We start from the raw sequence: 11,938 nt of genomic DNA on the forward strand, positions 1-11,938 counted from the left end.
TAAAAGATCTTACAAAATATTTGACTAGATAGGAAAGTTTCTAGCTACATGTGAGAAAAGAAGAGGTAACCTCTTTTACCTCAATATTTCTATTAATACTTTTATGGTGACTTTAAATGATAATAGCTAGTTATGGAATAGGAGGTTGTGCCATATAAATTTTGAAAGAATTTTCAAAGTAGGAAGGAAGAACTATGTAAGGGTTTTACCCCCTATTACTAAACCTAACAATGTTATGTGTAATTATTATCAACTAGGAAAGTTAGAAAATTAAAGTTTCTCTATCTAGTCACTAACTTTAGATCATGTATTAGATCTAGTTCATACTAACTTGTGTGGTCTTGTTAGGACAAAGACTTTATCTAGTGATAGATACTTTATGTTATTTATTGATGATTTTTCTAGAATGATGTGGATTTTTTATTTGAAAGAAAAGTTAGAAGGCTTCCACATGTTTGAAGTGTACACAGAAAAGGTTGAAAGAGAGACCGGTAGAGAATTGAAGTGCTTGAGATCATACCAGGGAGAAGAATTCACCTCACAAGAATTTGAAATCTATTATGAGGATCATGGATCAGAAGGAAAATTCTAGCTCCTAGGATACCTCAGTAGAACAATGTAATTAAAAGAAGAACTAAAACTATCATAGACTATGCTATAACATTGATGATCTAAAACAATGTTGAATAGATCTATTGGAAAGAAGTTGTAAGAAAAACTATGTACACCTTAAACATAGTACAAGTAAAGAAGAGGATAAATAAGACACCTAGTGAACTATGGTTTGGTCACACACCATCTGTCAGTTACTTCAAGGTATTTGAAAGTAAGTGTTGTATCAAGAGGGATGAATACCAAGGGAAGTTCAAGCATAAAAGTGATGAAGGTATCTTTTTGGGATACTCTACCAAGAGAAGATATTATCAATGGCTAAATCTTTGGAATTATGGAATTTGCTAATGTAAAGGTGGATGAATTATTAGAGAAGAATTGAAAGACAAAAAAAAGGAAACATTGGATTAAAATAAATTTGAGTACATTCCATTAAGTGATATAGTGGAGAGATTAACAATTGAGGTAGAACCTATACAAGAAATTTTACTATCTTGAGTAGCAAAATATTGACCTGAAGAGAAGAGAGGAGAGGCACTCAAAGGAGAACTAGTACTAGCCAAGTATGTGAGATGAAACTACTCAATAAAATTAATCATTAGGGATAAGGATGTTGGAGTAATAACTAGGAGAAATGGAAGAGAGATAGCATGTCTACTCTCACACGTAGAGCCTAAGACTACAAAGGAGGCTAAAAGATCAAAATTGGAGAAAGACCATAGAGGAAGAAATTGATCAGATAGTAAAAATATGACACATGGACATTGGTTGCCCATCTAGATGACAAGAACATCATTGATACAAAGTGGGTGGCTTGAAACAATATGAACAAAGAGGAGAAGTTTTCATAAACAAGGCTAGACTTGTTTGCAAGGGGTATGCACAAGAAGAAGGCATAGACTATGTAGAAACATTTACACCAGTCACTAGACTAGAAGGATTTAGGATACTCTTAGCATTTATAGAACATAAGAACTTCAAGGTATATCAAATGGATATAAAATATGTATTCTTGAATGGATTTATAGAGGAAGAAGTCTGCATTAAGAAACCTGGGGGATTTGAAAATGAATAACGTAGGATACAAGTACGTAGACTGAGAAAAGACATATATAGATTGAAGTAGGCACCAAGAGAATGGTATAAGAGGCTACACTCATACTTGGTAAAGATTTGGTTTGCAAGAACCAATGACAACTATAATATATACATGAAGCTAGAAATAGAAAAAACCTTAACAATTGCAAATATCTTTGTGGGTGATATCATCTTTGGAGGAGATAATAAGATGAGTGCTAATCTTGTTGAAGCCATGAAGGAGTTTGAAATTTCCATGATTGGATAAGTCAAGTTCTTTATTGGAATTCAAGTGTCTCAATTAAAGGAGGGAATCTTCATAAGGAAGACTAAGTATGTAAGAAAAATACTAAAAACATTTGGTATGGAGGAAGGAAGATTGCTCAACACTCTAATGGAAACTAGTTTCAAGCTATCAAAGGAAGATGAAAGCTCTGAAGTGAATGAGACACTTTACCAATACATGATTAGTAAATTACAATATATAGTGCACACTAGATCAGACATAACATAAGAATTTAGGGTAGTGTCTAGATTCTAGGCCAATCCAAAGGAATCACATATGTTAGCTATTAAGAGAGTCTTTAGGTATATAAAGGGTACTATAGAATATGATCTATGGCATTGTCAAAAAATTAATTTTGAACTTAGTGTCTTTATGGATGTTGGTTTGGTGGGAAAGATAGATGATAGGAACAACACAACTGGAGGTACATTCTTTCTTGGAAGAATACTAGTAAAGTGAATCAACAAGAAGTAGAACTACATATTGCAGCTAAGTACTAAATAAGAATATGTTTTTGTGCCAATGAATTCCATCCAATTTGTTTGGATTAAATAATTTTCTTGAAGGAGCTCAGGAAAAAATGAGGGAACCAATAGTTATCAACTACAATAACACTAATGCAGTCAATATATGCAAAAGATTGGTTATACACTTGAAGACTAAGCACATATACATCAAATACCATTTTGTGAGAGAATGGGTGTAAGAAAAAGAGGTCAGATTGGAATATGTACCAACTATGGCGAAATGGGATGATAAGACCCTTCAAAAGGATACTTTTGAGTATCTGAGAGAAAGGTTAGGGATCTTTCCCCTATCTAGCCTAAACTAAGCCCAAGTAGGTAGGAATTAATCCATGATCAATAAATGAAGGAGACTAAAGGTAGATTGATGAGAAAAAGGAACTTCTCCATGGGGAGAGTAGTCAAGAAATGAATAGACAAGAAAAAATGATCTCCTTTGGCATTAATGTTAAAGGGGCAGAAGTTAAGAGGAGTTGAGAGAAGGGGAAAGGGAGATACAAATGATCAAAGCATAAAAATGCACTATATCAAGGGGAAACAATGAAATAAGTAAAGGAAAGCACATAGATAGAGCTAAGATGACTAAGTATTTCCATTAATGCCAAAGGGGGAGATTGCTGGCCCAAGTGTCTTGAAGAGTAGCTGATAGATAGATTGGTAGACTTAATCATCAAAGTTATTGTCATTACTAGAAACACATATGAAGAAATCATGACTAGTAGAAAGGCTTAACTAGAAAGGCCCACTAATGTGTGAATCTAACTTGTAAGGGTAATTAGAGTAGAGAAGATGTGAAAGTCTAGAAAATATCATGATGACAAACTTGATCAAATTAGACAAAGTATGCCAAGTAAAGTCTATATAAGTAGAAGGAAAATTAGATAGAAGAATGAGTTGATTTAGCCAGATAAAAATTATGAGCATAAATAAAGAAACCTATGACTGCTTAGTCATGTAGTGGATAAGAGTGCATTCAATGTTGCATTTAATGGTTGAGCTAGGAGGTTGAGCTACTAGTAGGGTTTGAATCACAATTTTGAAATTTTAGATCAAATCATCCAAGAAAAGTAAGAGAATAGTATAAAAGAAAATAGAGCTGAAAGGGTAAAGGTTAGATTTCCAAGTGAATACCCAAAGAGCTAGAAGAGATGAGCTAAATTGGAATCTCATAGAGTAAGGAAGAGTGATTAGAGATAGGTCATCTTCAAGGAATGATTATGCTGAGAAGAGGAAAGTGAGATTGAATAAAACAAGGTGTATCGTGCATATAAGAAAAGAGAGAAAAACACACAAGTGATCTAAATTTGAAGTTGCATAGCTAAGAGAAGGTAGATCTTAGTTCTAGAATGGTCAAGAGAACTGAAGAAGGATCAATATCAAGATAAGTTTAGTAGCTAATTTATTGGATCATTTCTTTGTTTTTTACTAATCTTTAAAATAAGAAATCTTGTTGAGGGTGGACTATACTAGTTTATTTGTAAAAATACCTTAATAGGGTGATACATTAACTTGTTTTCTAAAGTCCTTTAACTAGGTCACTCTTAATAGGGAAAGACTTTAATAGGTCTCATCAAAATCCCCTAACAAAGTGTTACCTTACAATGTCATTGTAACCTTTTAACATGGCTAAGCTCTTGAGATGCCAAAGGAGGAAAACTTGAGCTAGATTTTCTAAGAGTAAACATTGAAGTTGTAATCAAACAAACAAAAAGGAACAAGAGGCCATATGTAACATCACAATAGGTGTAATTATTTCACTTCATATATAAAGAAAGAAACATTCTTGGTTTTAAGGCCTTTTGGGTTACTACCATATACAATCAGAATTACAAAATAAGAGTCCTAGATCCCATCCTCTATATCATTTTCTCTGAGATCTTCCTTTCTACATCTAGCCAAGCTTTTAAGTATATAGACAGCTAAGCCACAAGTTGGCTAGTCAAGCATTTAATTACATTATAGGTCTAGTCATGGAAGAGTAAACCAAAACCCAAGAAAAAATGCAACTTAAGATCATGTTCTTTTAGGAATGGGTCTAAACAAGAGTTAGGGGTTTACTCCCAACTATTAAATATGGAATGTCATCATATGGAACTATGCCAAAGGAAATAGTGCACCTCACTAGGTGAAATTTGTAGGAAATAGAGACCATGAAGAGAGACATTGAACTGTAAGAATATGAATAATGAACATGCACACTTAGAGTAAGGATCTAAATTAGGTCCTCAACATGATATAAATTTTGCACAATCTTAAACCAAAAGAAAAAACACTTACTTTGAAAAAAAAGGCACGTACATAAAAAAAGAATTTTTTTTGGTTGATGCAAGATTGCTCAAAGACCTAAGATGCTCTTGCATTAGACACTTGGGGTTAATAAAGAAATGATTTCCACATAAAGAATTTCTAATATCTAACCTAGATTATAAATATCCAACTCATCTTGAGTGATCCATGAACTCTCTTCCACTAGTTTGTCTTTCCACTAAACTAGGTATTCTATATAGTCTTTTCCTCTTGTACTCTTTCTTATTCTACTATTCAAGATCATCTCAATGTTATCTATCTTCTTCTTAACATAATATAAGTTCTCTTTTAGTTCATCATCTAATTCAAAATACTCAAATCTATTTGCAATATTGAATATAAGTGAAATATCGATGTCTTCAACTTCAAAATCATTTCCACTATCAAACTTTTTCAAAATCTTACAAGGACCAAATTTCTTCACTTTCAGCTTGATGTAAGTATTAAGTGAAAATATGTCATTCTTCAAATGATTCATAACCTCATCTCAAACTTCAAAAGATATATCTCTTCCTTTTATTTTCTCTCTTCTTATATTCCAAATTTCTATTTCCCAATTCTTTTTTATTTCCTCATGAAAAGTCTTCATGAAATTTGCAAATTCCTCAGCTTTATCACTACTTTAACATCAGCAATAAAATTCCTTAATAAAGTAATTCCCTTATGATCCATTCCAATAATAATATCAAAAGGTGTCTTCTTAGTGCTCCTATCCATAGAATTTTTATATGCAAACTCATCTTGTGCCAAAATAAAATCCTAATTAGCAGACTTAACTCCAACCAAACATCTCAACAAGTTACCCAAACTTATGTTTACAACCTTAGTTTGTCCATCTATTTACATATGAAATATAGAACTAAACTTCAACTCCATATTCAACTTCTTCCAAAGTATTCTCCAAAAATAACCAGTAAACTTAGTGTCTCTGTCCAAAACAATAGTATTAAGTAAACCATGCAATCTTACCATTTCCTTAAAGAATAATTCAATTTTATGTACTACATTAGATGTAATCTTAAAAGGTATGAAATGAGCTATCTTTGAAAATATACCAACCACTACAAAAATAGAATTATTACCTCTCTAAGTTGTAGGTAAATCAAGAATAGAGTCCACATTGATATTTCCCAAAGCTTACAAGGTACAATTAATGGTGAATATAATCCAAAATTTTGACTAGATCCTTTTGTGGTTTGACAAATTCTATAGCCTATAACCTATCTTTGCACATCCTTATAAATATGCATCCAAAAGAACCTATCAAAATTCAACTTTATAGTTGTATCAATCCCAAAGATTCTTGGAAGTACACCACTATTCTTCTCCTTCATGATGTTATCTCTCATAGATCCTCTAGGTATGCACAAATGAACTCCTTTAAACAAAATATCTTCCAAAATAAAATAAGCAATCCACTTATCTCTTACTATTAGATCTTTACAACCTCTACAAGGTTCTATAAAATCAAGATCAATTTCATACAAGTACTTCAAATCATCAAAACCTAGTTGCTTAACTCTCATATGTCTCTAATTCAACTTATTCTAACTTCTCATATACTATAAAGCTTTATGGTCAGTGTACACCACAAAATATTTAGGCATAAAATATGTTAGAAAGATGAGTAACTAAGAGGGGAGGAGTGAATCACATATTGTTGAGTTGTCATTTTACATGATGCTAAATGGTAGGAATTCTTGCGAACTCCTCTCTTGAAAAGCTGATTTTGTGAATCGACTCCAAGGTTCTAGGTGATCTTGTGACCTACTGAAACCCACTTGATTGAAGATAAATGTGAATGTTCATGAGGAGGCCTTTGCTAGCTTGTTTTGATTTTGGATGGAATGTAGAATTTGGACACTTGTTTCAAAAATAACACTAAAAGAAAATTATGTTTTTGTATTTTATGTTTTTTTATGAATGCAATCTAACCATGCAGCTAGTATTAAATCCTATTCTAACAAGGGGGTTAATAAAGAAAAATAATAAGAAATTAAAGAAAATAACATTAAATTCAAAGAAAATAACATAAAATTGAAATCCTAATAGACATAAACCATAGAAAACAACACATCTGCGAGTTAAGCTTTTGAAGAAATTAGTGGGTAACAAATGAAAATAGGAGCAGCACTTCCTAAATTCCACTGATGCAATCATCCATGAGAATTCAATAACTGTATGATGTTTCACTTTTCATCAGATCACAAGGCCACAAAAAGTGCACTCATGCTTGACAAAAATCTATTTTGGAACAATATGGTGATCTCTTCTCGAAATAAGTACGTCAATAGAATTTTTAGACCCATAGAAAACACTGGAATTAAAAGATCGCACAACTAGGAACAAAGCAATAAACTTTTGGCTCAATCACAATTCCATGAATATAAATTCACAAAATATGACACACTTAGGCAAGAATCACTAAAATCCAAATGCAAGCACCAAAAACATAATTTTATTGCAAAATAATGGTAGCCCTGAATACATATTACAATCCAGTATTTATAAGAAATCATCTCCTCAATTTGCGTTGAGAGTGAGAGATATCTTCATGCAATAATATGCTTTTAACTTAATAAAACAAACTAATTTTATACAAACTAACTATAAAATTGGTGCTAACTAGGACTCCATCCATTTTATATTTATTAATTGGATGCATGAGCCTTTACATGTCAAAAAATAAAGAATTTATGATAGGAGAAAGAATAAGAAAGCCTTTAGTTGAAGTGGAAGTGTCTAGAAGTGCCAAAAATGTAAGCTGATCCTTCACTAGGTGTTTATCGAAGTTAACCTACCATCAGAATGCATTTCTGATGCATGGAAAGCTCTATTTTTGGAACTAGCAGTTAATTGTCAGTGCACCTCTGGAAAAGTACACCTATACACTTGTGCACCTCAAAAGCATTGTTTCAAAAGTGCTTTCAAAAATGCATTTCTGCACCTACACACTTGCAGAGTTGTGCACCTCAAAAGCATTGTTTCAAAAATGCATCTGTACACCTGTGCAGCTGTGGACCTATGCACCTACACACCTCAATGAAATTTGTGCAAGGTACTCAAATCGCCAAAAAATCAAATTTCTGAATTTGGAAAATGGTTTTTGGGTTTTTCTCAAATGGGGTTTTAGATCACTTCTGTGTACTTACTTTGGTCCTTTTGATGATTTATACCCTCTTTATAGCCAAACACTTTCATACATTTGAACTCCTTCTACTTCTTCTATTTCAAATTCCAAGGCACCTGAGTTGAATCTTGTCATTAATGGTTGCATAAGATGAAGAACCTGTTTTGGTTCACATATCTGACCTCTGTATCTTTGATCTTCAGTTTAAATTTCTTGATACTTTCTTCTCTCCAACTGCTTGATCCTTCCCAATTAGAGACCAAGTGATCTAGATTATCCAAAATGATCAAATGTTTGAAACTTTTTTTATACTTTTTTACAAGTTTTTCTAGGTCCTTTTAAATGGCTTTTTTTAAGGTCCTTGGCTCAAAATTTTAAGTTGAAACTTTCATTAGTCCCTAAAACTGGGCAGCCAAAGGCTCACTATTTTAGGGACTAAAATTAGATTTTCAGTTCTTCTTTCCAATGGTGTAAACAGTTTTGAATTCTAAGCTCTAGATCAAAAGTTATAACCTCAACAAGTTGAGGATGCCCTTTTATCTACAAAAAAAAAGAAAACATTAGTCCAGAGAGTTGAAAAATCTTAATTAATAAGCCCTAACATGACAAAAATATTGAGAATGTAAAACATCGCAAAACTTGCAAAAATGTCATTTTAGCCTCTAATAAGAAAAAATAGTGCACCTTCCGCACCTGGTAAGTGCGCCTTTTATCAATAGAAAAATTTACAATATGGGGTGCCTAGTAGTGCACCCTATATTGACTTAGGCACAAAAAGGGTTTTTTTAAGGGTGCATAGTAGGATGTGTGCATGGTGAGGTGTATGCAACACAGTGTAGTGTGCATAGTGCGAGTTGTGCACAATGAAGTGTACCATGGAAAGAAAGTATGCACGGTAGTGAAGTGCATGAGCATGACATGGGTGCATGCATAGGGTGCACATGTGAGCATGTTGCATGATGCACCAGTGGAGTGGTGGTGTGGTGTGTATGTAGCACAGCTCAGTGGTGTGTGTGTGGCATAAGGGGTGCAGGATGCACGTGTGACATGCATGTATGGGCACAACGACATGTGATGCATGCAAGCGTGGGAGTATGTGTGGTAGTGAAGTGCGCAAGCACAATGTGGATGCATGCATAGTGAAATGTGCAAGTGTGTCGTGTGATGTGTAGTAGCATTGATGCATGGTGGGATGCACGCAGCAACAATGTGGTGCGTGAGAATGGGAGTGTAGCTGTGTGTTCACGTGTTGTATGTGTTTTGGCACATTAGTGCACTTGGGAAGGTGTGTTGGTGCACCTTTTTAATTTGCAAAAAGACTTATCTCTTCTAACTATGGAATCTAGACTTTGGGTTTTTTAACTAGGACCAAGATCTGACCAAAAACACTAGAAAAATACTTGGACCTCAGACTAGAGATCTGAAAAGCCAAAAAATTATACTAGGGGGTCCCCATTTCTAGGTGAAAGGGGGTGTGCATTGTGAAACCACAATAGTTACCAAAAAAGAAAATCCAAGATCCCTTAAGATGTCAATACAATTCAAAACCAAACTCTACTAAAACTAAAATACTATTATCACTCAGTTAACATGGGAACACTTGGTTTACACTAAGAATTACTATCACTTCGAAAACACTAAAATAATTACTTCTTAAGATGTTTAATGTGTTTAACCTTAATTAACTTAGTTGTAGAATCATAAAGAAAATAACATAAACACAAGAGACACGAATATTTAATGTGGAAACCCAATTTGGGAAAACCACCAATTGTAACCAATTATTGTTTCTTACTCTTTTGAAGTGAGCCCTATTAGGATCCAATCCTATTAAAGGTTACAAAACACATTGTTAAGTGTGATCCTATTAAAGGATTTAGTTTTCCCTATTAGGAATGGACTTGTTGGAGGTCTTTAGGCACTTCAATCTAGAAATGCCACTTTAATATAGAAATATCACCTTGTTAGAGGATTTGGAAAATAGTTGTTAGGATAACTCTGTTAGGAGATTTGATTCACTACTACAATTATTAGATAGTAAAAATTATATGACCGAATATCTAATGTAGTTGTATTTTTTGATTTTAAATCTCTATTTAGGCTTGAATACTTGATCCTCCTTGATTAGAATGTCTTTTGTAGCTTAGTCTACTCAAATACTTTGATATCCTTCAAAATCTCATTCTTGTTTTGTAATTCAATCCTCAACTTAAGCTTATATTTATATGTTTTACCTTACCAAGTTGGCTTGAATACAATTTCAAACAAATGAAATTCATCAGAACTAACCAACATAACTATTAGATCAAATATATTGATATAGAAAAATCCTTCATTAGCCAACCCAACTTGGTCAACACTAACTTAGAAATGACTTTCCTTCAGAATTTCTTTGGTAATTGAGTGAGATCAATTAATACTCCTTCCATGTCAACTTTCCTTAGGTGATCGAGTGAGCTTGGTAGACACTCACTCTAAACTTGGTTAACATTGAAATGCTTGTCATACACTGGAACTTCCTTTGACTCCCGATGAAGCTCGACATACACTAATTTCTCTAAATACACTTGACATTTGTGTAACATCAAAGACAACATACAATTGAATGATTACATCTAATAATTTCCTTCTTTGGCATTGATGGCAACACAACTTGTCATGATACATAGAAATTTTAGAGAAAAATATAAGTAATGATAATATCCTTAGTTTCATTATGATTATAATCCATGAGAACTCCCTCTGTCATCAATCTATGATTGTAATGACTACAATATCTCCTTTTGATAGCAAACTCTCCCTCTTTGATATCAACTCAAAAAAAATCATATGAAAAAATGACAAATTCTCCCTCTTTGTTATCTCAAAAATTCAAAAAGATTTCTCTAATATATGACAAAAACTCTCCCTCTTTGACATCTTATGCCAAAGACATCAATCAATGTAGTTTTCATGTACCTGATGTACATATTCATATGAAATATTCTCTAATAATACTTCATCAACTTGAATAATATTCAACATGCTTGGTTGATGCATCACTAAATTGATTAGTGAGCTTCAAATAAGGAAATGACCCCTAGCTTACCTCTTAGATACAAGAATGCATCCTTAGGTAATGGTGTTGTATCTCACCTCATTGTCTTGCACTAATTCTCTCAAGAAATGATATTTTATTACAATGTGTTTGGTCTTGGTATGCATCATTGGGTTCTTGGATATGCTAATTGCACTAGTTTTATGACAAAAGATAACAACTAGGTCCTTGATCTCATCCTTCATACATGATAGTAGTTGTTTGAACCATACAATGTTGTAACAATTGACTATTGCCGAAACATATTTTGCATCTATTGTAGACTGAGAGATATAGTTTTGCTAAATTCTTGTCCAAGATACTATCCTCTTTCCAAGAAAAAGTAATCCACCACTAGTGCTCTTCATGTCATCAACACTTCCTGCCTAATCATTATTAGTGAATGTTTTAAATTCAAAGTTGTCTCCTTTCGTATACCACAAAACATAATCTTTAGTAACTTTCAAATATCTCATGATTCTTTTTATTGCCATCATAAGATATTCTTTGGGATTAGTAGAGAATCTAGCCACCATACCAATTGTTAATGTTATATCAGGTCCTATGTATAGTACATACTAAAGTTTTCCAATCATTGATCTATATGTAGTCTAGTCTACCTCCTCAAAATCATCAATTTTGGAAAGATTATGTCTAGTAGACATAGGTGTTCCAACTAGTCTAGAATCCTACATTCCAAATTTTTTCAATATCTCCTTCATGTATTTTGATTGAGTAATGTAGATACCATCCTTAATCTATTGAATTTGTAATCCAAAAAATAATTTAATTGCTCCAAACATTAACATTTCAAATTCCTTGCTCATTTCCATATAAAAAGATTTGCACAAATCATCAGTTCTAGTAAAAAATGTATCATCCACAAAGATTTCTGCCAATACAATATTTTTATCTAGTCCTTCTTT

The sequence above is a fragment of the Cupressus sempervirens genome, chromosome 2, assembly GCF_028749045.1.
Source record: "Cupressus sempervirens isolate cs-2001-9-10 chromosome 2, ASM2874904v1, whole genome shotgun sequence".
Taxonomy (NCBI): Eukaryota; Viridiplantae; Streptophyta; class Pinopsida; order Cupressales; family Cupressaceae; genus Cupressus; species Cupressus sempervirens.